The following is a 24,960-nucleotide window of genomic DNA, read 5'->3' on the forward strand; positions in this document are numbered from 1 at the left end:
TAGCTTTTGCGTGAAATTAAAAAAAAATCTACTTTCTTATTTAACCCCCAGTGGCACAGCGGTATGCCTGCAGACTTCCAACAGTAGAAATCGAGTATTGATACCCGTGGTAGGCAGATCACAGATAGTTTATTGTGCAGCTTTGTGCTTACTCACAATAAAATTATCTCTGTATTTAAAGTAGCACGAAGAACTAATGATATAATTTTTGAAAATTAGTCTCCTATGCTTTATGCTAAATGTTGAAAAATAAAATATGGACATTTTACCATTTTTGTATTTGCTCAAAAAAAACGTATATTTAGATGTCTGATAGTATACGTTGGTCTTTTAGTTTTCGGGATATCTATCATTCAATTTAAGTAAATTCATCCTAAAGCATAGATTATCTTTTCACATATTTTTAACTACCATCGCTAAAATGTAGTTTAATCTGCTTTTAACTTAAACGAACTTACTCTCTAAGGAGGTATAAGCACTAGTCATAATTTATAATTTACCGTAACATTAAAATTATGTTATTTCTGGATTTGTAACTCATGAGAAAAACATTGTTTGGTCATACAACTTTTAGAAAGTTACGCGTGACTACAGATGTGGCTTATACATATGTGTATAAGCTGCCCTACCAAAAATATCTGGACATCCTTGGAACGGATAAAATGGCACAGTCGCGTTTCTGGAATGTGATATAACAAGTATAGATACAGTGACTTATTAGTTAGGTATATAAATAAAACTGAAGCCTTTAAAGTTACAAAATGTTGTGTAATAGGTGAATCCGAGAGGATAAAGATTATAGGCTGTAGAAGATATAGAAAATGGATGTGTGAAATGCTTGGTAAAGCGTGATCTACTTCATGTTCAACAACCACAACTATATACAAACAAATGGCATAAGCATGGGCAACCCAGTATCACCAGTTCTAGCCAATATTTTTATGACACAAGTTGAAACACAAGCAATTAACACAGCATTACATCAACCACTATACTGGTACAGATATGTAGACGACACGATTGCAGGATTCATATCTACAGAACACAGACTTAATTTTTTCAATCACAGTAACTCTATACATCCCAACATTAACTTCACATGTCAAAAGAAAAAAAAACTAACAAATATCATTTCTTAACCTCAAAATTACAAGAACTGATACACAATTTAAAACAGAAATCCACCGAAAAATCACCCATACTGGACCATACATTCCTTGGAACTCAGCACATGAAACAAAACAAAAACTCAACATACTAAGAAACCAAATAAACACAGCCATAAAACTATGCTAACCAGATAAAATTAACGATGAATTAGACAAAATAAAACAATACTTCATCAACATCAATAAGTTTTTTTCCACAAACCGTAGAAAACATTATACGCACACACTTAGACAAAAAGCAAAATTAACTAACAAAAGTAAATATATTCCACGAATTAAAACATTGCTAAACCATATACTGCTGTATACCATATATTCCTGACATCAGCAGAAAAATAACCAACATTTGGCAAAAACTAGTAACAAAATATGACACTTCAGTTAATACCAAATTTATTCAAAAACCAGGCACAAAACTAAGGTCTATACTATGTAAAAACTACACTGACAAACACCACACCAACATTATTTATAAAATACAACTGCCACGACTTCTATATTGCAGAAACAAGTAGAAAAACGAAAACCAGATTCAAAGAACATAAAAAGTCACCTTCACACGTTTTCGAACACTGCTAGTCAAATAAACACAACATAACCATAGAAAACACTCAAATACTAAATAAAGAAACAAACATAAACAAACGCAAAATTAAAGAAGCTTTACTTATACAACAACTTAAACCCAAAATAAACTAATACAAAGGAACACCTTTATACGTATATTAAAAATAATAAAATAAATAATTTAAAATTATATATTCAAACATCTAAGCACGCCCTCTACATTCCGGCACTCAGTTACACAACCTCTTTCAAACACGTGATAAGCTTCTGTTCCGTCACCTCTTTCTTTCTTTGGGCCCGGCATGGCCAAGCGCGTTAAGGCGTGCGACTCGTAATCTGAGGGTCGCGGTTTCGCATCCACATCGCGCCAAACATGCTCGCCCTTTCAGCCGTGGGGCGTTATAATGTAACGGTCAATCCCACTATTCGTTGGGAAAAGAGTAGCCCAAGAGTTGGCGGTGGGTGGTGATGACTAGCTGCCTTCCCTCTGGTCTTACACTGCTAAATTAGGGACGGCTAGCACAGATAGCCCTCGAGTAGCTTTGTGCGAAATTCAAAACAAACAAACAAACTTTCTTTCTTTGTGAACCTGACGATGACCGAAGAAGGTCGAAACGTTGTTCGCTCCTCTATTTTCTCAACCCAAACGAGCCGTTTTTACATATGTACGTGATCTGCTTTCTTCCTATTTAGTGATATTGTAAACTAGTTGGAAAAACACTTAAAACCAACGTTCACTTCGACTGAAAGCTTCGTGAGGCGTCACTAAGGTTTACTGATTAAGAATGTGATAAAGTGCCAGCAAGTATGTTTTCAGCAATTTTTTCTCAATCTTTTATGGACACAAACGAAATGGAAATATCATGGTGGCTTTCGCAGCGCTCCCTAATACTGTGGATAATTTCTGAAGACTAAATTGTTTGGAACTAAAAGTGAAGCCTAACCTACTTTTAATTTCACCACTTTTTACTGGGTTAAACCAGTTTCGAAGAATTATATCGGTCGTCAGTAACTTTGGAAAAAAATAAAATCGAAAAATAGACTGTATATTATGGTCTAGTGTTTTTTTGTTGTATTTTACTCTCGTATATTATCATGTAGCTAAGTAAAACCAGGATAGTATGTATATTATTACGTAGCTAAGTTCAAACAAGATAGTATGTATATTATCATGTAGTTAAGTTAAAACAGGACAATATGCATATTACTGTGTAGATAAGTTAAAACAGGATAGCATGTATATTATCATGTAGTTAAGTTAAAACAGGACAATATGCATATTACTGTGTAGATAAGTTAAAACAGGATAGCATGTATATTATCATGTAGTTAAGTTAAAACAGGACAATATGCATATTACTGTGTAGATAAGTTAAAACAGGATAGCATGTATATTATCATGTAGTTAAGTTAAAACAGGACAATATGCATATTACTGTGTAGATAAGTTAAAACAGGATAGCATGTATATTATCATGTTGTTAAGTTAAAACAGGACAATATGCATATTACTGTGTAGATAAGTTAAAACAGGATAGCATGTATATTATGATGTAGCTAAGGTATAGTACAAATATTGTTACTTTCTCATCGTTGTTGCGTGGTAACACTAATTACTAATGGTTGTTCTGTTTTCCTAACAGTGTTGCCTGTATTTACCCTTTCTTCTTGACATACGCTTATCCTACTTGAAATGGAATAAGTAACAACTATGCTAGTATTAACAGAAGATATTGAAGCCATAACGTGTTATGATGAATCATTGATTACAATTTCTTCACTAGCTTTCCGTTGCTAGGTAACGATAGATAAAAAAGAAAACGTGGTGTGGATAAAAGATGTCACGGCCTGAGCTTTATTTGAACGAGATATATTGCATGACAGATGTGACTGTTGACACTGGTCAACATTTTTGCTGTATGTGATCAGTTTTTGTAACAGTGTCCACAAAAGTCATGTTTTTCATGGGAGCTGACAACGAGCTGATAGACCACTTCCTCCCGGTTCTCGAAGTTTTTAATATTCGGAGACATACAGAGAAAGATGCGAGTGTACATGTGTTTACATTCTTTCTTTTCTTTAAATAAATGCATAAAATAATTTTACAGTAAAAAAACCCCAAAATCTGAAATCGGTTATCCCTATGTTCTTTCCTTGTCTGCGTTCACGCAGCGCCTGATACTCCACTTTACATTTCGGATAGTCTCTGTAATACCATATACTGAATTTTATGTATGAAACGCAACGTGATAATATACGCTGAATTACATACATAATAGTTTGTTTTTTTTTCAAAATTAAGTACATAAATACACAACGGACATTCCGCGCTCTGCTCAACCTGTGTATCGAAGTCCGGGTTCTAGCGTTAGGAGTCCGAAGATATACCACCTTGCCATTTGGAGGCTAGAGATATTATTAATAGAGTATGCTATATAACAATGCATACTTCATTTTACTTCTAACAGAATAAATTATATACAAAATTTTATATATTATTCTAGATATACTAACAGTATTTTATATATATTTAGTATGAAAGAGAGAAATATTCTTATAGAATAGATACAATAATACTTTTATATTCTAATTATTATGGCCATACATTATATTGTAAACTTACAAAAATGTTTTACTCCTATCTTTCTCACAATATTCTACTAGTTTCAGGGTATACGGAACTTTACTATGTGAGTGGTTTTACTGATAAAAACACATGCTTGTTCCGAACCAATATCGGTAACTTCAAGTTCCTACAGGGTAGAGAAAGCTGAATAGGTTCGAATCACTCAGTCCATTTCACTTCTATTCACAAAATGTATATATACATATATAAGAGTTGGCTTTTAAATATAAGAGCAAAAAAATCCCTATGGTTATAAATTGAGATAACACGTCAACTTCTCCTTTCTTATTTCCGAAAAGGCTTGGCAAACCAAAGTGAAATTCAAGTATTCTACGAAACTGAATTGTTTTAACTCTAATTAAACAAGTCTGCAAACTCGGGGCAGATGCTCTTGACAAGAACAACAATCTTGTACTGAACCTAGCAACATCTTTTAGTTTTCTACGTATCTGGAGGGCACGTCTCCGCTTTCCCTCAATTTATCAAATATTTTATTTTTTCTCGTGTCCTTTCTATACGATTAACTATTGTATATATTTAGCTGATTGAATTGTATTTTATTTACTAGATTGCTCGTTCTTTTGTACTTTATATATTTGGAGACAGTTTATTTATCGTGCATGTTTTATCCGTTGAATTACCCTCTCTTTATTTTAAGTAATATATACATATATTTAAATAACTGAATTGCCTTTTGTTACTTCAGTGCAATGTTCATGTAATACGTATATATGTATAAAATGTAGAGGTGGACAACGTTTCTGACACCCGTTGAGTTAACGTATTTACATTAGTTCTTTCTTCTGTATGTTTCAGTTAGCAAATTAGATTAACTACTTTCTTCTGTATGTATTAGCTATCAAATTAGATTAACTACTTTCTTCTGTATATTTTAGTTAGCAAATTAGATTATCTATTTTCTTCTGCATGTTTTAGTTAGCAGAGTAGATTAACTATTTTCTTCTGTATGTTTTAACTATCAAATTAGATTAACTACTTTCTTCTGCATGTTTTAGTTAGCACATTAGATTAACTACTTTCTTCTGTATGTTTTAGTTAGCAGATTAGATTAACTACTTTCTTCTGCATGTTTTAGTTAGCAAATTAGATTAACTACTTCCTTCTGCATGTTTTAGTTAGCAAATTAGATTAACTACTTTCTTCTGCATGTTTTAGTTAGCAAATTAGATTAACTACTTTCTTCTGTATGTTTTAGTTAGCAAATTAGATTAACTACTTTCTTCTGGATTTTTTAGTTAGCAAATTAGATTAACTACTTTCTTCTGTATGTTTTAGTTAGCAAATTAGATTAATAACTTTCTTCTGCATGGTTTAGTTAGCATATTAGATTAACTACTTTCTTCTGTATGTATTAGCTATCAAATTAGATTAACTACTTTCTTCTGCATGGCTTAGTTAGCATATTAGATTAACTACTTTCTTCTGTATGCTTTAGCTATCAAATTAGATTAACTACTTTCTTCTGCATGTTTTAGTTTTAGTTAGCACATTAGATTAATTACTTTCTTCTGTATGTTTTAGTTAGCAACTTAGATTAACTACTTTCTTCTGCATGTTTTAGTTAGCAGAGTAGATTAACTATTTTCTTCTGTATGTTTTAGCTATCAAATTAGATTAACTACTTTCTTCTGCATGTTTTAGTTAGCACATTAGATTAACTACTTTCTTCTGTATGTTTTAGTTAGCAAATTAGATTAACTACTTTCTTCTGCATGTTTTAGTTAGCACATTAGATTAACTACTTTCTTCTGCATGTTTTAGTTAGCACATTAGATTAACTACTTTCTTCTGCATGTTTTAGTTAGCAAATTAGATTAACTATTTTCTTCTACATGGTTTAGTTAGCAGAGTAGATTAACTATTTTCTTCTGTGTGCTTTAGTTAGCAGATTAGATTACCTACTTTCTTCTGCATGTTTTAGTTAGCACATTAGATTAACTACTTTCTTCTGTATGTTTTAGTTAGCAGATTAGATTAACTACTTTCTTCTGCATGTTTTAGTTAGCAAATTAGATTACCTACTTTCTTCTGCATGTTTTAGTTAGCAAATTAGATTAACTACTTTCTTCTGCATGTTTTAGTTAGCAAATTAGATTAACTACTTTCTTCTGCATGTTTTAGTTAGCAGATTAGATTAACTATTTTCTTCTCTATGTTTTAGTTAGCAGATTAGATTAACTACTTTCTTCTGCATGTTTTAGTTAGCAAATTAGATTAACTACTTTCTTCTGCATGTTTTAGTTAGTAGTTTATCTAACGAAATAGTTGTTCTCTTGTTTTAGCTTGATTAATAAATTATTGATTTTTCTTTTCAACTTTTTTCTGCATGTTTTATTGAGTGCCCTATTCTCTCTGTTTTCGCTTGCGACCGAGCACTGCGAAAAATTTGCTTCCCTAGTTTTGTAGGTAAGGGTGTCGGTTCGAGTCCCGTTAATACCAATCGAAGAAAAGCGTTTCACATATTATAAAAGTTACTTTCAAATCTCGAACTATTCGGTCTGGTAATAATAGCCCAGTAGCTAGCTGGGGACGGTATTGACTAACTGCTTTTCATCTAGTCTATAACTTCAAAATTACGGACTGTTATTGAAGACAGCCCTTGTGTACTTCTGTGTGAAATCCAACAAACAATCAAACATTTCCTGTTAAGTTCATTTGAAATATTACTGTTCTTCTCTATGATTTATTTATCACATTAACCCCCTCTCTATCTCACCCTCTTTTATGTTCTCTTATGGTCAATGACAACTTTGCAGACTTATACCGTTAAAATCCAGGGTTTGATTCAACATTATGTACCTTGCGCTAAAATATACCACGCAAAAAGTTTATGCTATTTTATTATTTATTTAACATAAACTATCTCTTTGACTGCATGTTTACCAGATAAACTGTTTGTGGTTTATTTATTAGATTGTTCTCTCTTTTCCAAAAAGGTTACTTACAAGATTTCTTTGTTCAGTTTACGACATCTCAAACTTTGAGAAGTCATTCTTAAACAAAGTAATGTGTTCTCTAATCAGTCAGCTTTATCAGATTTAAGTCCTCCAGTAACTAAGCGGCAAATATAAGGGTTTACAATGCCAAAATCTGAATTCGATACTCGCAGTGGGTATATCACCGATAACCCATTGTTTAGCTTGTGCTTAACAACAAAACAAATAATCAAACAAAATTGTCAGTTTAAAACATGGTTCTTTCTAGGTAATATTCGTGTTTAATAACCAGTCAGCTCTTTTATTTTACAATATATTACATTTATGTTCTTAAGAAAAAGATTTGTGTTTATTAACCAGTCAACTTTGTCCCTTTACAATGTACCAGATTCGGTTTATTAAACAAAGACGTGCTCTCAAACAAGTCAGCTTCGTCATTTTACAACACATCAGACCAGTCTTAAGAAGACGTGTTTACTAGCCTGTTAACGCTCTGGAAAGGATGCAATATAAATAATAACAAAATAGTCATCTTCTTTTGGGAAGTGCTTAGTTGACACCTAACATTTTTTATGCAACGCAAAAAATTTTTTTTCCTCTTTATTGTGGCTCTGCTATTTAGATAATAAACAAGAAATGCGCACTGAACCTATTATTCTAAAACTGTTACTATAAAACTATCCATAAAAACTACATTAAGTTCTCTAACTAACCTGTTTCATTGATACTTCAAAGTAAATAGATATCTCAGTTAAAAGAGCTTTTGACTTCAATAAAACAGCTCCTTTACTATATAGTTTTTGAAAGATCCTACAAAACTGTGACATTACAAACTGAAAAGGAGAGAAATGATAGGCTTAGAAATCCAAAGAATGCAGTTAATGAAATCGTCGAGATAACCAACTATCTGGTATTGCCCCACCTAGAAAAGCAATATGTGTATGAACGTATGCTTTCATTTTTTATTTTTGTGATGCTAATAAAGCGGTATTATCTCAGCATTGGTGAAAAGACCGAGTAAACATTTACAAAGACTTTTTTAAATAACTCAGATGTCGCTTTCATTAAAACATTTATAAATATAACTCTCATTTATTTGTTTTACACAAACTTATCTAAAAACCAAAACAATATATGCTCCCATTACTTGCAAAAATCTTATTTTTAGAAATTTATGTATAGGCCTGATTCTTTGTAGTAGATGTCTGTTACTTGTTGGCGATATATTTCAACAATAAACAAACAGCACACCGTCCACTCGTTTTAAAATAATATATTAAAATAAGTTAAACGTACATACGAATGTTCCTTACACTGTTGATTGCCACAGTTGTTCCCAGAGATTTAAATAATATTTTTTTTCCCATCAAATTTCATACCGGCTTGTTTAGTTACTTTAGAACACAACTGACAAAACAATCGATTTCTTCGTTGTTCTGTTATTAAAATACAAAATGTAACAATTTCACTTTAAAACTGATCCATATACGTTCTTTATCGCTAAACTCACAATTAAGCAGTATAGATGTAACTAACCAGAATTACATTTTATGCGCATTTATAGCCTGGTCGAGGCCTAGAACGTTCTGTATTACACGAGTTATTATGATGCAATAATACTCAGTCTAAATAACGAGAAAACTTGATGTTATAATACAAGAAGTGTCAATGCACAACAATCGAACTAAACAGTAACGTAAACAAACCTGTGATAAATTAACGTTTCTAAAAATCTCCAACTTTAACACTCGTGCTATACTTAAATGTAAGCACCTATGTATATTTAACATTTATAAATATTTATAACAAATAAATTAAATGAAAATTTAATTTGCTTGTGAAGAAAACGCTTCTTTAAGTAATAATATATATTATACTTATATTTGAAGAACTCATCTATTTGCTAAAGATGTAAACTTCGAATTAACCATGTGTCTATTAAGCAAGTTAAACAAAATAGGAATAAAAGCAATAATAATATATTAAATACTTATCGTTATTTCTTCAATTATGTGTCAGAGAAAATGTTTATCGCTTTTAAGAAATATTTGCAAAAAAAAATAATTGGAAAAATATATTTACGATAGGGATAATCCATTTATGAGGTTTTTTAAAAATAAATGCACGAAACTTTAATTGGTTTACCCATCTGATTAGGATAAGAAGATACCTTATGTACGTAAAAATATCACGTATGAAACCATTTATTTACTTTAATTTCTGGGAGTTTTATTTCCAATGTTATAACTGTTGAGTTGATTCTTTGGTTCTTTAATATAAATTTATTTTATAGCTGATTTTTTGATATCATACAGACAAATTAAGAGAGTTTTTTAAAGTTTTCAATAGAAATATTGAAAGCTCCCCTTAATGTTTCCTGTGGATAGGAGAGAGATATTGAAGATAGAGTCTCTCAGTTTTCATGTGATGGTCATGGACACCATTAACACTCATTTCTTTTCGTACGTTTTCAACTCGTTCAAAGTTTTACAGGTACTTTTAGTTGTAAATGCGATATCAATATTTTATTTCGATTTGAACTTTGAAAATTTTATATTTTTTGTTTGTTTGTTTGTTTTGGAATTTCGGACAAAGCTACTCGAGGGCTATCTGTGCTAGCCGTCCCTAATTTAGCAGTGTAAGACTAGAGGGAAGGCAGCTAGTCATCACCACCCACCGCCAACTCTTGGGCTACTCTTTTACCAACGAATAGTGGGACTGACAGCAACATTATAACGCCCCCACGGCTGAAAGGGCGAGCATGTTTGGCGTGACCGGGATGCGAACCCGCGACCCTCAGATTACGAAGCGCACGCCTTAACGCGTTAGGCCATGCCAGGCCCATATATTTTGAGATATTTCATAAAGGTTTTGCACTTTCTAGTGTTCCCTTCTTCTCTTCCGACTTTGCAGGTATTTGAGCAACAGCAATCAAATCCCAGATGAATAATCATCTATTCGAAAGCGCACAAGCATTTGAGTATAGTTTGAAGACATTACAACTTTTGTAAGAGATCCTCTGAGTTAACATTTTAACCATAAATTAACTTCCAGTGTTGGCAAACTGATACTACTGATGTTTTGAATAACTTAGGCATTCCACAAGTGTGTAAACCTAGGACGGACGCAGCCAATTATCAGAGATTTTACATCATAAATAACTTGTCGTGTTCACACACACACACACACATATATGATAAAAATATTTCTGTTCAACTACCGAAAATGTGTTCAGCATACGTTTATCAATTGAATACACGTACATAAGTTGACCTTCAATAGCGTAATGTTAAACTACTACACATACTCTTAGATTTTAGAGGTCATCCGTTGGTTACATTTAACCATCTCCTTAATTTTTATTTAGTTAATTCTTAATGTGTCATTGATATAAAGTACAGAGTGTATCAATATGAATTTACAAATCTTATATATTTCTGCAATAAAACGTGAATTCTAAGACATCAAGCGTGGTTTACTAAAGTTAATGGTCGTTTACAAGGAACATGTCCTAGTTCTTGAATTACTGTTCGATCTACTTCTGCCATCATTTGTCGTGTTCACTTTGATTGACAAGGATTACCCTATACCAATTACCATTGTAACAAGTCTTTGCGAAAAACGATACGGATAATTTTAGACCAGACATCTAGAAAATAAATTCCACAGATTTACTGTATGCTTTTAGATGCCGGTTTCCAAAACATGCTTAGGTCAGAGACACAGATGCCCATTAGAGAGAAGAGGGAGGGGGACTTAATGGGTAGGTGGAATGATTGTGATTCCCGTTTATCTTTGGATAGTTGTTTTCATGAAAATAGTAGATGACCTGAAGGTGTGGCTGGAAGATAGTGGACATTTTTCAACTTCAAACCATTGTTTGCTTGTCCTATCTTTTTAGTGACACCAGAAGATACTCTTCGCTCTATCGTAATGCGTTTTGGGGTCGAAGATTTTCTTTCGTAACCACAGCCTTCACTAGATGGATGAGATTACTTCCCCGTTTGGAATAAGGTTTGGTTTCAGACCATATTGCTGCTCTACATGCTCTGCTGCATGAATTTTCTCGATTCCATGGAAATCACTATTGGCTTTCTTCTTCAAAATATTGGTTCTTAATAAGACTTCTACGCAGATACTCTTCAAAACATATGTCTACCCGTAGCGTCTTTGCACTGTTAAGTAGTCAGAAATTTGACGAAAAGAAAAAAAGTATAGACACTAAGCATGTCGGTATCAAAATATGTTGCATTTGCAACGACAAGTGTCTGCATTTTCATTTATACACCGTACACATGAAGTGCGATCAATATTTCGTAGGTGCACATATTTAACAGCTTTAGACTAATAAAAAACATTATAAACATTAAAAGGAAACTTTACATGGTTTATAATGGAACGGCTTCTCCCATGCAGTAACACGCGGTTTAACCAAACTATAGTTCACAACATTTATCTACAAAAATAAGAAGTTACTCTTTAATAAGATGTTAAAATGGAATGGTTATATTCCGAGACATGCACTCTTCTGATATACATCAGATAAATAGAGAACGTCCAAAAACATATGTATTCAATTACTCTAAGTCACTTCCAATACTGGAACCCATGACTCAGAAGTTTATTTAAATTATTTCTGCAAGAACAGAAATAAAGTTATGGTACAGTTACTGAACTTCCAGATTAATTTAGGTCTTGTTATGATGTCGGTAGTTCCGTAAAACAGATGATTTCAGACATGTTTTAGTTTATGTAGTCCTGTCCTGATAGGGCGTGGGAAAAGTAAACTTGTTACAGCTGATGACGTCTCTTGGTTCTTTTATTTATATAGGTTTTATTTGGTAATTTTTGAAGCACCACACTGAAATTTTGTCACCTAATGTGCAGCAGCAAAGTTACGAGAATGTTATTGGATAAAAAAATAAGGCAAAGTTAAGAATATGAAGGAAAGTTGTTCTTTTTGTGCGTTCATTAACATGTTTATTGAATGAATGAATACTCTGCCTAAACAATCTATCAAAGAAAAACCTGTTTGTTGTCACTGTTGTGTTACAACATATTCAATATAATATTCTGTGTATACATCTTTATGTATGATGAACTTGGCTGTACAAACATAAGAGGAAACTCAGCATAGTATAAAATGTTTCCATGTCTGTGACGATTTAAATGTTTAGTTAACATCAAGTAGTTTCTCTTGTGTAAATCAGACTTAAAGCGACGCTGGTGTATTATAAACGACAGAAATAGGTTGACACATAATGTATCCTTGTGGGAAAATCAATCCGTACAAATCGAATCGTCACAGTAATGGCAACACACGATTTACGTCTATTAACTTATGTTGACCATTTTTTTCTGTGTGTGTATGTGTGTGGGGGATTATAATTTTAAAATTTAGAGCACATTTAAGTTATCTTTTACCATCTGCGTTCAGTTGTGGTAAGGTTGTTGCTCACAACACAACAGAATATAAATATAATAGAAGCAACTATTAACCTAAATAAATATAAGAATAAAAATAGCTTATCATCTTATTACATTATTACGTCGTTCACGTAAGTATTAGGAATAAAATTCCAACTTTGCCAGTGATTCGTATCTACACCGCTGTGTAGTTCGACATTTGCAAATATTTATTCTACACTATAGCTTGTACCCAATTTTGTTCTTAATTGCTTGTTGTTGCATGCTTATTGTTTCCTGCTATATGCTTCACTGAATTACATGTGCGAACCCTGACACTCATTACTGTAGAAATTGGTTGTTGTTTTGAAATAAGCACAAAGCTACACGATGGGCTATCTGTGCCCTGCCCACCACGGGTATCGAAACTCGGTTTTTAAAGTTGTAACTCCACAGACATACCGCTGAGCCACTGGGGGGCATAAAAGTTGGAGTCTTGGTATTTGTCTAAAAACTGGGGCGGTCTTAAGGCTTGGTTTCACCCGGAGTATTTCAATAAAACATAGGTAGATAGCTAGATATCTGTTTTGATAGAAGCGTTTACTGAAAATAATAATCACCATTCTGATTTTGTCTTTAGCTCAAAAGTATATTTACTTGAGAGCTAAAACATTCAAATGTTTGTTCTTTAAGCAAACGTTTGTTTTTATGATGTAAATTAGACCATTACCTTTTGAGTAAGTACATCAACTGAGTCTTTTAAGCTGATTTCGTCTCCATAAAAGAGAGAAACTGATCCTGGTAGTGTTAGGAGGAAGACTGTAGCACCAAGAAGATAGTTATCGTCTAGTCTCGTGGCTATACGAGATGTTTCGCTACTTCCAAGGTTCCAGTTCAACCATAGATTGGCGGGTAACTGATTTGCTTGAAACAACTGCTTCTCTAAATCTTCTGTTTGGTTAACGTTGACATGGAGTTGCACATCTAACAGATCACAGAGACCAAGGATCTCAGATGTATACCTGGATTTAACTGATCTTAAGGACTCTACAAACGCCAAAGGGATCATTAACACTTTTTTTTTCATCATTTCCTTGATAGTAAGTGTCCAGTATATGACGCCACTTGCTCATTACAAAATACAGTTCGCTGTGGTCTAGAACTTGAAGATTCTCCAAATACTTCAAGTAAAATCCATCCACTCCTTGTTTCAACCAAAATTCAAGCACCCAATTCATTTCTTCTCTCACAGCAGGGTGGGACCAGTTAAGGTAGCAGTAACTACCGAAGGGCCTGCTGGGGTTTTCCTTATCACCATCTTCTATTTCCCCGTCAATAAGCGCTTCCTAAAGCAAAAGAAAAGCGTTGAATGAAATACCTGATCCATATATTGTTTTAAGACATGTATAATTGGTAACCAACTGGGTGCTCAGATTGTAATAACGATGTTTAAAAATGGCTATAAACCACAATCCATTTGCTATCAATTTTAATGTAACATGTATTCAGTCTGTTGCAAAAGCAATAAAGTCTTGATAAACGAGAAAGACTATAGCTTCAGTTTGTTACTACAAGTAGGATCTCTGTAAATTAGTTTTAAGTTAGTTTCAAAACACCTTCACGTGCATTCTATACTTTCCTAATAATATAACCCTTCTTTTACTGTTTGTTGTTAAGCGCAAGAATAAAAAATGGGCTGTCTATGCTTTGCCTAACACAGGTATTGAAGCTAGAGTTGTTTAGTGTTACAAGCCCTCAGATTTATTGAAACATAGTGGAACTCCTCTTTTTGAAGAATCACATTACTTTATTCTCTTGTCTGACTCATTAATGACAAGACTCATATTATTTTCAAATCCAACAAGTAATTAAAATACAGGAAACCTCATAATTTTTTCGATTTTTGTTAAGCATTTTTGGAATGTACCTAATGCTGAACTTAGAAAAATCGTTAAAGTGGGAAAAAATGCTATTCTTGTTGTTACTGAGCTAATTAAGACAAACAGGATTGCAATTCTTATTAAGGGTGCTGACTATATTAGGAAGTTAAAGAAGGATAGTAAAGGGCACAAGCCGTGTCATGGAGCTGTTTCTTTGGCCAAAAATAGTGAGTTTAAATGAACCTGAAATTTTCAGATATCGTTTAAACATGAAGGAAATGCTTGAGTAACAAATTAAAAAGTAATGACACTACACTTTATACGTTTTTTTTGTACTTTTTAATAATGAAATTTAGAATTTATAAATGGAAATTTCATTATTGCTTTGATACCACAAGAATTCCTCTTGTTGAGGGTAACCGTTGCCACTTCAGCTTGCTTTATCCATGTTCTTTATGTTGTTAATTAAAATGGAATTAAGAAGCTAGAAACTAGAACCCAAAACAAAGGAAAGTTTCAGTGAGTGAATAACTTACTTGGTTGTTTTACTGTTGCAACCCATTCTCATTAAAAGGAATTTAAAAAAGAAGAAAGGAAGGATACAATGTTAATATTACATGGAAACAACTCAAAACAGAACTAAGTTACTTCTCGTAACTAATGAAATAAAGGACTCTAAACTAATTAGAACCTTAAATTTCCCTATGGGCCTTTTGAATTGAAAACACAGTATATACTTTAAACACCATTGGTAGACTTACGAATGATAAATTATGGCTTGGTTAGAGACGTTGCATTTCTGAAAATGTTATAAGTATACGTGGTTAAAGAAATTATTGGTTACGGTACTGTAATTGTAAAAAAGTAATTTAAAAAAAAAACAGATTATTTGCTAAAGTAACGAAAATATTTTGGAAGTTTTTATTATAACTTCTAAAGTAATTATGCATTATTATTAGGATAATTTTATTGTTAAAAGATATACGCAATTTTAGATTCTTTCTGAAGTATTTGTTTGTTTTGAAATTAGCGCAAAGCTGCACGAGGGCTCTCTAATTTAGCAGTGTAAGACTAGAGGGAAGGAGGGCCCTGTATGGCCAAGCGCGTTAAGGCGTGCAACTCGTAATCTGAGGGTCGCGGGTTCGCATCCGCGTTGCGCCAAACATGCTCGCCCTCCTAGCCGTGGGGGCGTTATAATGTAACGATCAATCCCACTATTCGTTGGTAAAAGAGTAGCCCATGAGTTGGCGGTGGGTGGTGATGACTAGCTGCCTTCCCTCTAGTCTTATACTGCTAAATTAGGGACGGCTAGCACAGATAGCCCTCGAGTAGCTTTGTGCGAAATTCCAAAACAAACAAACAAAAACTAGAGGGAAGGAAGCTAGTCATTGCTATCCACCACCAACTCTTGGGCTACTCTTTTACCAACGAACACTGGGATTGACTATCACAGTATAGCGCCCCCAAGGCTGAAGGGGCGAGCATGTTTGGTATGACAGGGATTCATACAGGGATGAAAAGCAATTTTCATTTGATATTGTTAAGGTTTTGTTTGTTTGCTGTTAAATATAAAGCTACACAATTGGCAATCGAAACCGGTTTATAGCGGTATATGTCTTCAGACTTTCTTTACTCTGAGTCACTGTGCGTTATTGTTATGAAATTTAGTATTTTTACACTAAATATTTGTTTGTTTAAATAAAGAACAAAGATACACTACAGATATAAAAACCCGTTTTCTAGCTTTGTAAGTCCGCAGACATACCGCTGTGACTTGGGGACATAATTTCTACGTTAAATATAAAGGTGAATTATTAATTTATTGTGTTTTTCTTTAAAATTGCTAACTTGTAGGTAAAGAATTTAGATAACAACAAATGTATTTGATATTTTTCTCAAGTACATTAAGTACATTAACATACGATATTTATTTAGTTGCCGCATGGTTTACATTAACACATGATATTTATTAAGTTAGTTACCGCATCGTTTAGTTAAGTACATTAACATACGATATTTTTTAAGTTAGTTACTTCAAGGTTTGGTTAAGTACATTAACATACGATATTTTTTAAGTTAGTTACTTCAAGGTTTGGTTAAGTACATTAACACATGATATTTATTAAGTTAGTTACCGCATGCTTTGGTTAAGTACATTAACATACGATATTTATTAAGTTAGTTACCGCATGGTTTGATTAAGTACATTAACACATGATATTCATTAAGTTAGTTACCGCATGGTTTGATTAAGTACATTAACACATGATATTTATTAAGTTAGTTACCGCATGGTTTGGTTAAGTACATTAACAAATGATATTTATTAAGTTAGTTACTTCAAGGTTTGGTTAAGTACATTAACACATGATATTTATTAAGTTAGTTACCGCATGCTTTGGTTAAGTACATTAACATACGATATTTTTTAAGTTAGTTACTTCAAGGTTTGGTTAAGTACATTAACACATGATATTTATTAAGTTAGTTACCGCATGCTTTGGTTAAGTACATTAACACATGATATTTATTAAGTTAGTTACTGCATGGTTTGGTTAAGTACATTAACACATGATATTTATTAAGTTAGTTACTTCAAGGTTTGGTTAAGTACATTAACACATGATATTTATTAAGTTAGTTACCGCAAGGTTTGGTTAAGTACATTAACACATGATATTTATTAAGTTAGTTACCGCATGGTTTGGTTAAGTACATTAATATATTGTATTAATTGTGTTAGTTACAGTACATTAAAATTATTCACTCATTGCTTGAATTATTACTATACTCATCAGTCCTCTAACTGTCCCCCGCTATGGATTTACAACATTAAAATCCGGGGTTCTATTTCCCTCGGTAGACTGAGCAAACAACTAGATGTGGCTTTGCTATAAGAAAAAACACACGAACTTATAACTCTAGGCGCAGACAAAATTATTTGGGCAATTAAGATAAAGTAAAACCATAATAAAATTAATTTTTGTTGTTTTATTCATTAGAAATTCAGTTTTATAATAAAACAACAATCGTTATATAACATGCATAAAAAGAAAACTGTGTGAAAACTAATTTCATAGTTTGATCAAAATGTTTAAATAATCAACTTGTTTCGCATGAAACCCGTTCATAATTCATTATTAACAATCATCATGATTGAAACGCAACAGTTGATGATAATTATAGAATACATACGTCGTAATTAAAGAATGCCGAATATAAACAGAAAATCTGTGATTAAAAAAACAAACTAAAATTAGAGTGCAGCAGCGATATCATGGTAGCGGTTTTGTAACTAATAATAAAAAACACAGAGAAACCGACATAAAAATGGCAGAAAGTTTCGGTTTAAAAAAAGCCAAAAAACAAACAAACAACAACAGAGACTCTAACAGAGAAATGGCAGAAAGACTCGGTTTACCGAAAAATTCTGTGTGGAGTATTATTTACTAACATGGGAAGAATGAAAGTACTACGACTTGCTACAGATGTGGATGATCAAGAAAGAATTCCATAAAATGTGGAAGAAATATTGTTTGAAGAATTCGAAAACAGTCTTGTACAAAAGACTTGACAAAGACTTTGCAGAAGATGAAAAATAAAATCATGAAACAATTCTACAATATCTTAAAAATTGAACATTTAAGATCAAACCAAAGTCGTCACCTTTGTTAAAAATAATACGCAAAATAAAGCGATTGCAGTTTTCCATTGAATCCTTAAAAAAGTCTGATTTCTTAAATCAAATGTCAGATTAATCCTAAACAGAGGTGTTTTGTTTACTTGTAAAGATAAAATGAACAATTAAAAAAACCTTTATTATGATCAGTGTTAAATACGGTGGTAGATGTATAACGGTATGGTTTCTTTCATTTTTTAAGCACTGGCAACCTTTTTGTTGTTCAAGGATAATTGAAAGATAGATAACAATAAAGGCTGCCCTCTCATTTGTTACCCAGTGCTAGAAATCCTTATCTGTATTCTGGTAAGAAAATTACGCTGACATTCTGCAAAGTTCACGAAATAATTTCTAAAAGAAAAAAGGAAAGAAAATCACAGTTCTGAATTGGCCACCTCACTCCTCAGACTTTCGCTCTATCAGAAAGTTGTGGATGAACTTGAAGGTTACTTTACCGGAACGAAAACCAAAGATGATTGCAAAACAGAAGTTTGTGTGTATTGAATAATGGGCAAATATATTTCCGGAAAGATGTAAGAAACTGGTTCTTACCCTCGCCCCCCAAAAAAAACCCAACAACAACCAACATGCTTTAAGAGAAGTAAAGAATGACACACAAAATTAATAAAATAAAGGTGGTGTCAAAGTATGAAATTAGTTTTCTCATGTTTTGTTTTATTTTATGTAATAATCGAACATTTTATTATAAAGCCGAATCTTTACGTTATCGTATACTTTTCAACCGAACAAACGAAATAATAAAAATTGCTTTTCTACCTTTTTCAGTTGTTTAAATAGTTTTTGATAAACTGTGTACGCTTTTGTTTTTCTTGAACATTTTGATGAATGAAAATTTACAATCTTTAAATACTGACTTTCTTGTTAGTTTGATTTTATAGGATTTTCTCCAGTTGAATACTCCAACTGTCTTCTCTACATAATTATAGGTGGAGCTACCACTCTTCATATTCCCTTGGTTCCTGTACACGCGTCACTTGACACAAAACAATTTAAATTAATAAAATTATATCCTTTTACTAGAAAAACCATTGAAAAGAGTTTAAATTTTCTAAAAATAAACACTAGTGTTAAGAGATCAGCAATATTACAAAGTATTTGTTAAACTGAAAATCAAAGGTCTAATAATTTTCATACAAAAAATGCATGCGCATGTCACTCAATAAGCATTGGTTAGGTATGAAATTAACTCAGCTATAACGGTGTACAAACAGCGCAATTTTCTATGTTCGTTACGTTGTTAATCAAAGTAGAATTAAAAGGCTTACAACTAGGACCGAAAACAAAGGGATATTTCTGTAAGTGAAGAACCTACTTGGATGTTCTACTGTTGCAACTCCAGACTTCTCATTAAAAGGAATTAAAAACAGAAGGAAACGAGATACATCGTCAGTATTACACAGAAACAACTAAAAAAGTAATTGGACTAGCTCTCGGAACAAAAGAAACAAAGGGTTCCAAACTAATTAGAACCTTAAAATACCCTATGGGCCTCTTGACTTGAAAACATAGAACTCACTAGATGTTTGATTAGTATAAGTAGACTTTCAAATAATAAGTTACGGCCAGCTTAGAGATGATACATTTTCGAAAGTATAGTAAGTATGTGGTTAAATAAAGTGTTGGTTACCATTCAATGATTCTAGAAATATTATGTTTAAAGTATTGTTTATTTGCTAAAAAAAGGAGTTAAAAAGAAATTAGAATATTTTTGTTTATATTTCTAAAGTATTCAAACATGAATTATTAGGCCATTTTCAACATTAAGAAAGTTGCAGATTAAGAAGTTTTTAGATTATTTCTAAACTAATAATAAAAAAGCACAATTAAAATGCATTCTAACGTAATTATATGCATGAATAACTAAACAAACTTATTTTAAAGCAACAGATGTTTGATATTATTAAGGTAATTGGTAGTTTTTTACACTAAATATAAATAAACATTAATAACGAATCACTTTTCTTAGGGTATAACAAATAAGTATATTATTAAAATTATTTATCATAAAATTATCGTAGGTGTATATTGTTAGAAAATCTTCAAATTTTAACGTGTTTGTTCGTAAAAATTGTAAACAAAAATTATATTTATTTCACGATATTCTTTAATGTATTGTTTAACGAAGCACACTGACACATCATATTTATTAAATTAGTTACATTAGTCACACAGTGCTCTCATTGTTTGAAGCACCATTGTACTCACTGATCCTCCAACTATAGTTTCACACAGAAATATTTAGGTAATTAATAAAAGGAAAAGCATAAACGAAATAATTCGTCTCATTTTTAATTGTTCTGTTGAAAAACAAGCATCATAATTCATCCTTACAATAAAACAAGAAATTAACTAACAAGCACAAAATGAAACGTAACACGAGAGAACTAATTAAAGGATGGACACCCTGACTTTATTACTGTGTGTGTCCATACTTTACTTCCTTTAAAGCGTGTAGTCTATTTCTTTTTTTTTCTTTGTATTTTGGAACATGTTCCTGGCATCTTTCCTGAAATGTTTTTGCCAATTCTTCAACATGTACAGGTTTATGTTCTGCTGGCAACTTTGGTTTCCGTCTTGATACAGCAACTTTAACGTTCATCCACAAATACTTGATAGAATTCAAGTCTAGGAAGTGAGATGGTCAACCCATAACTACAGCCTTTCTTTACTGTTTTTTTTTTTCATAAATTACTTTGTAGACTTCACAGATTACTTCAGGTCCTTATCCTATTGGAATAAATCCTACCTTCCAATAAGCCTTATAACACTGGATAACAGATGAAAGTACGAATGTTATTGATATGTTGCAGTATTTATTGATATAGAGGTCGTTAGTGCCAGAAAATAAAAACATTAAACATGATGAACTTTTCATTAAATATTTCTCTTCCTCTAAACATATTTTTACTTTCCTTGTATAAAAATAATTTTATTTCAGATCAGTCTGACCATAACATTTGGTCGAAGTTATTATCAGGCTACTTTAATTATTCAATGGAAATCTATAAAATCTTTCTTTTATATCTTGTTAAAAAAAAAAGTGCATATTTTTTTTCTCCCATGCACACTGATTTTTTTCATAGAATTGTTAAATTCTCCTTTCATGAATGTTTGACCACTTCGTCTTAATTCTTATATTAATTAAACAATCTGCAGTAATTTTACTGAGTTGTTCAAACAATTTTCCTTCCAGATTTTGTATTAATCTTGATTGGTCTCTCACATCCGGAGAGAGACACAGTACTTCCAGCTGTCCTGTGTTTGTCATTTATAGCTCAAACACTGTTTCTCAATAAGCTGAGAGTTGTTTATATTTTTCTGGAAGTTTTTTCTTTATATTGTTTAGTTTTATCACTGCCATTTTGAGATCGTTGGTTTACTCTCGGTTTAACCACTTTTTGCTTTTTGAGATCACAGAAGACAAAATAGAATGATTGATAACAAGTTATTAAGCTTTCTTTTTTTTTTCCTTTTCATTCGGTTCACTTCCTAGTATACTGAAATCTCTGGCAGCAGGAATATGTCATAGTCTTGTAAACAGTGACGAAGAATTGTTTTAAAACTAATAATTCGTTTAAATACCTACTTTAATTTAAAGAGAGGATTCCATAAACGCATCGTTTTAATGCAACCATACAAGGTGTAATTATGGCTATGTAGGCGCTAAGATTGTTTCTTTGAGTTCTAGAATTAAAGAGCATGCGCAAAATATCCTATATAATCAGTCAGCCATTCTTTGTCCCTCTTTACAAAAATATGGCTTTATTCATACTGTCCAAGATATCAGCATATTGGGTAATGGATCAAATAAAAATTACTAGAACCAAAAGACAATTCATGGATTCACAAGTTACTCATTTATTCTACAATTATGGTCATGTGTTCGTGTTTCAGTCATGTTAACTGTCAATAATGAGCTACATATGGGTTTCATATGAAATGAGTTGATTGCTCAGATACTTTTGTAAAAGTATAAAATTACGTTATTGCATGTATGTTATGTTCTACTTCTTTAATCATGAAGTTGAATCTCTACTTTATATTTTTCATTATAATAGTTAAACATTACACAAAATAACCTTCTTTGACGTTTTAACTGCCCAAATACTTTTTTTCCTACAACTCTAGAATCCTATAAGTCTTTACTAAGTAATTATAAACTTTTGATACCACAGAAAACCTTCAAACATTACAGTTACACAGAAACTACTAAGTATAAGTACCTTCAAACTTGACCGTAGACACTGAAACTCTGATATGGACATATAAACTTAAAAAACAACAAACTACTCAGAAGTTTTACTACACGAAGGTAATTTTAAAACACTAAAAGCCCACAGAGAAAGTCAAGTCAGTATACACAACTTTCAAATACTGGCAGTGTAAACAGAACCTTTACTCGTTACAGACAATCTCCAAGTGCTGACAGTGTACACAAAATATTTACTCAGCACAAATAAGATAACACTGACATTGTATACACAAACTTTACTAAGTACAAGAAGCTTTCAAATACTGACAGTATACACAGAAACTCTACTCAGTACCAGCTTCCTTCAAACAGTGTATACAGAAATTCTACATATATAGAAAATAGAAGCCTTCAAACACTAGCAATGTACACAAATACTGCTAAATACACACGCAATCTTCAAAGTCTGGTACTCAAAATAAATGCTCTCGAATCCATTACCGCAATATTTAAAACTTTATTGATATACAATGGGATTCTCCTGACCAGAAGTACTTTGATGGTGTACTCATGGTTCTCAATAACAATATAACATAATTGGTTCTTCACGTTTTCAACAGAAAACACTGTGTTTACAAGAAACTATCAATACATAGATATGCTAACGACAGAATTCAATATTCCATCCTTCTCTCGCATATCAATACCACAATGTTTACCAAATCTGTGTACGTATCTCTTAAGGTTCCTACGGTTACGTGTATTGAACATTTAGTCTGTGTCAGCGTGTACGATGACTTATCTATTTCGAAATGCACACTATCTTTCAATGGATGGTCCCATAACTACAGAGAAACTCCAAGTTGACTATAGAAGCACTAAATAGTTGTGGGTGAATCAAAAGATTGCGGTGAACACAATAAGGAAATATTTCATATATTGTATAATTCTCGGAGGCTACTAAAGGAAATATTTAAACAATCAGGGTGCGTGTGAAGAATGCGCAAGTCCTGAGAACGTGCTTTGTGGCACAAAACAGTCTCGGACAGTATGGAGACAGCAAAATTCGTTTTTAATTTCTTGATTACAAGGAAAATTCAAACTTCATGAGTTCATCTTCACTTATCAACTCACCAAAAACTGTGGCAAAAAGCAACCATATTTAACATTGAGATTTTCTTCCTTACAATTTCCGTGATTACAAAAATTCATATTTATTAGAAAATTTAATAAATCCAGAAAACTCTCGAGCTCTGATTATGTCTATTGATATTTCGATAATAGTTAGATTTTAATGGATTACAAAGAAGTTCGTGCAACTATAAGAAACTTTCACATTATAAAGAAAGACTTTTACGAACAAGAATCAATTCTGTCAGACTATTTCCAATTCTAAGAGTTTTTACAAAGATGAATTTCCAATCAGAAACCTTTTAACACTAAATGTGTCCACGGATATTTCGGTTAATACAAAAGTCTTGGCTATGTAAACAGATTAGTGTCACTGTGTACTACTGAGAAACTCACGTGGTCCAAAATATTATTTTACCCTACAAATTCAGATTCCAATAATTTTTGTACATAGGAACTGTTGTGACCACATAGGTTGTTGAAATTATCACTTTTCCAGCACACACATAAATATATATATATTTATGTAACTAGACGATTTTTATCATGATTCACATAAAATCAGAGATAACCGAAAGCGAGCAAAGAATATTTTTGAACTATATGAAGCCTAGCCTGACTTTAGGGTTAAAATATGCAACCTTTAATCTTAATACTGTAATTATTAGTGTTACTGATTACGAGGACCTTTCAAACACCTGGTGTCATAAATGAAAAGTTTCTTGCTTGCAAACGCATGAAATAAACATCTCCAATACAGGGATACGGACATTTTTCAAAATACAATTCCATATGGGCTCTACGAGATACACTTGTATAGGCACCCTTCAACGTACACTTATATAAAGATTTTTTGAGATACAGTGACATAAAAACGCTATAAGATACACGTACATGTTAAATACAGGCATATCCGGACTCTCCTGAACATAAGTACAGACGTTATGGTTACATGGATATTCTCCTGAACGGATGCACATGATGGTTCTTCTGATTACACGTACCTGGTATGAGGAACTTACATATCCACGGGAATAACTGATTATATCACTTACAGATCTTTGAATACAGAAAACGTTGAAACTCTGATGTTGTCGATGAATTGCACTATATGTACACAATTTTAGTGCAATTGAAGATTTCAACAATAACTGAGATATAAGTGTTGTGGGTTTCAGAGATCCGTGAATAAAAAAAGCAGTTCTTGAGGTAAATACTAAAACTTCCATAAGTATAAAAGTCTCAGTGTCTTAACAGAGTGTATCAGGAGTCCATTGTTCACAATAAACTTTTAAGTCCAAATAATGTACATTCAAATTCCCGCGTTTACAG

The 24,960-nt window shown here is 32.3% G+C and overlaps 1 pseudogene across 1 annotated transcript in view; it reads right to left on the bottom strand.

Moving 5' to 3' along the window:
- The window catches only part of LOC143226719 (maltase A2-like), a 63,367-nt pseudogene that overhangs the window by 4,639 nt on the left and 33,768 nt on the right, over positions 1 to 24,960 (bottom strand). Inside the window, exon 3 of the transcript XR_013014719.1 lies at positions 13,456 to 14,071. The product of XR_013014719.1 is annotated as a maltase A2-like (transcript). The remainder of the gene's footprint in view (positions 1 to 13,455; positions 14,072 to 24,960) is intronic.

This window comes from Tachypleus tridentatus, chromosome 1 (assembly GCF_004210375.1).
Source record: "Tachypleus tridentatus isolate NWPU-2018 chromosome 1, ASM421037v1, whole genome shotgun sequence".
NCBI classification, from domain to species: domain Eukaryota; kingdom Metazoa; phylum Arthropoda; class Merostomata; order Xiphosura; family Limulidae; genus Tachypleus; species Tachypleus tridentatus.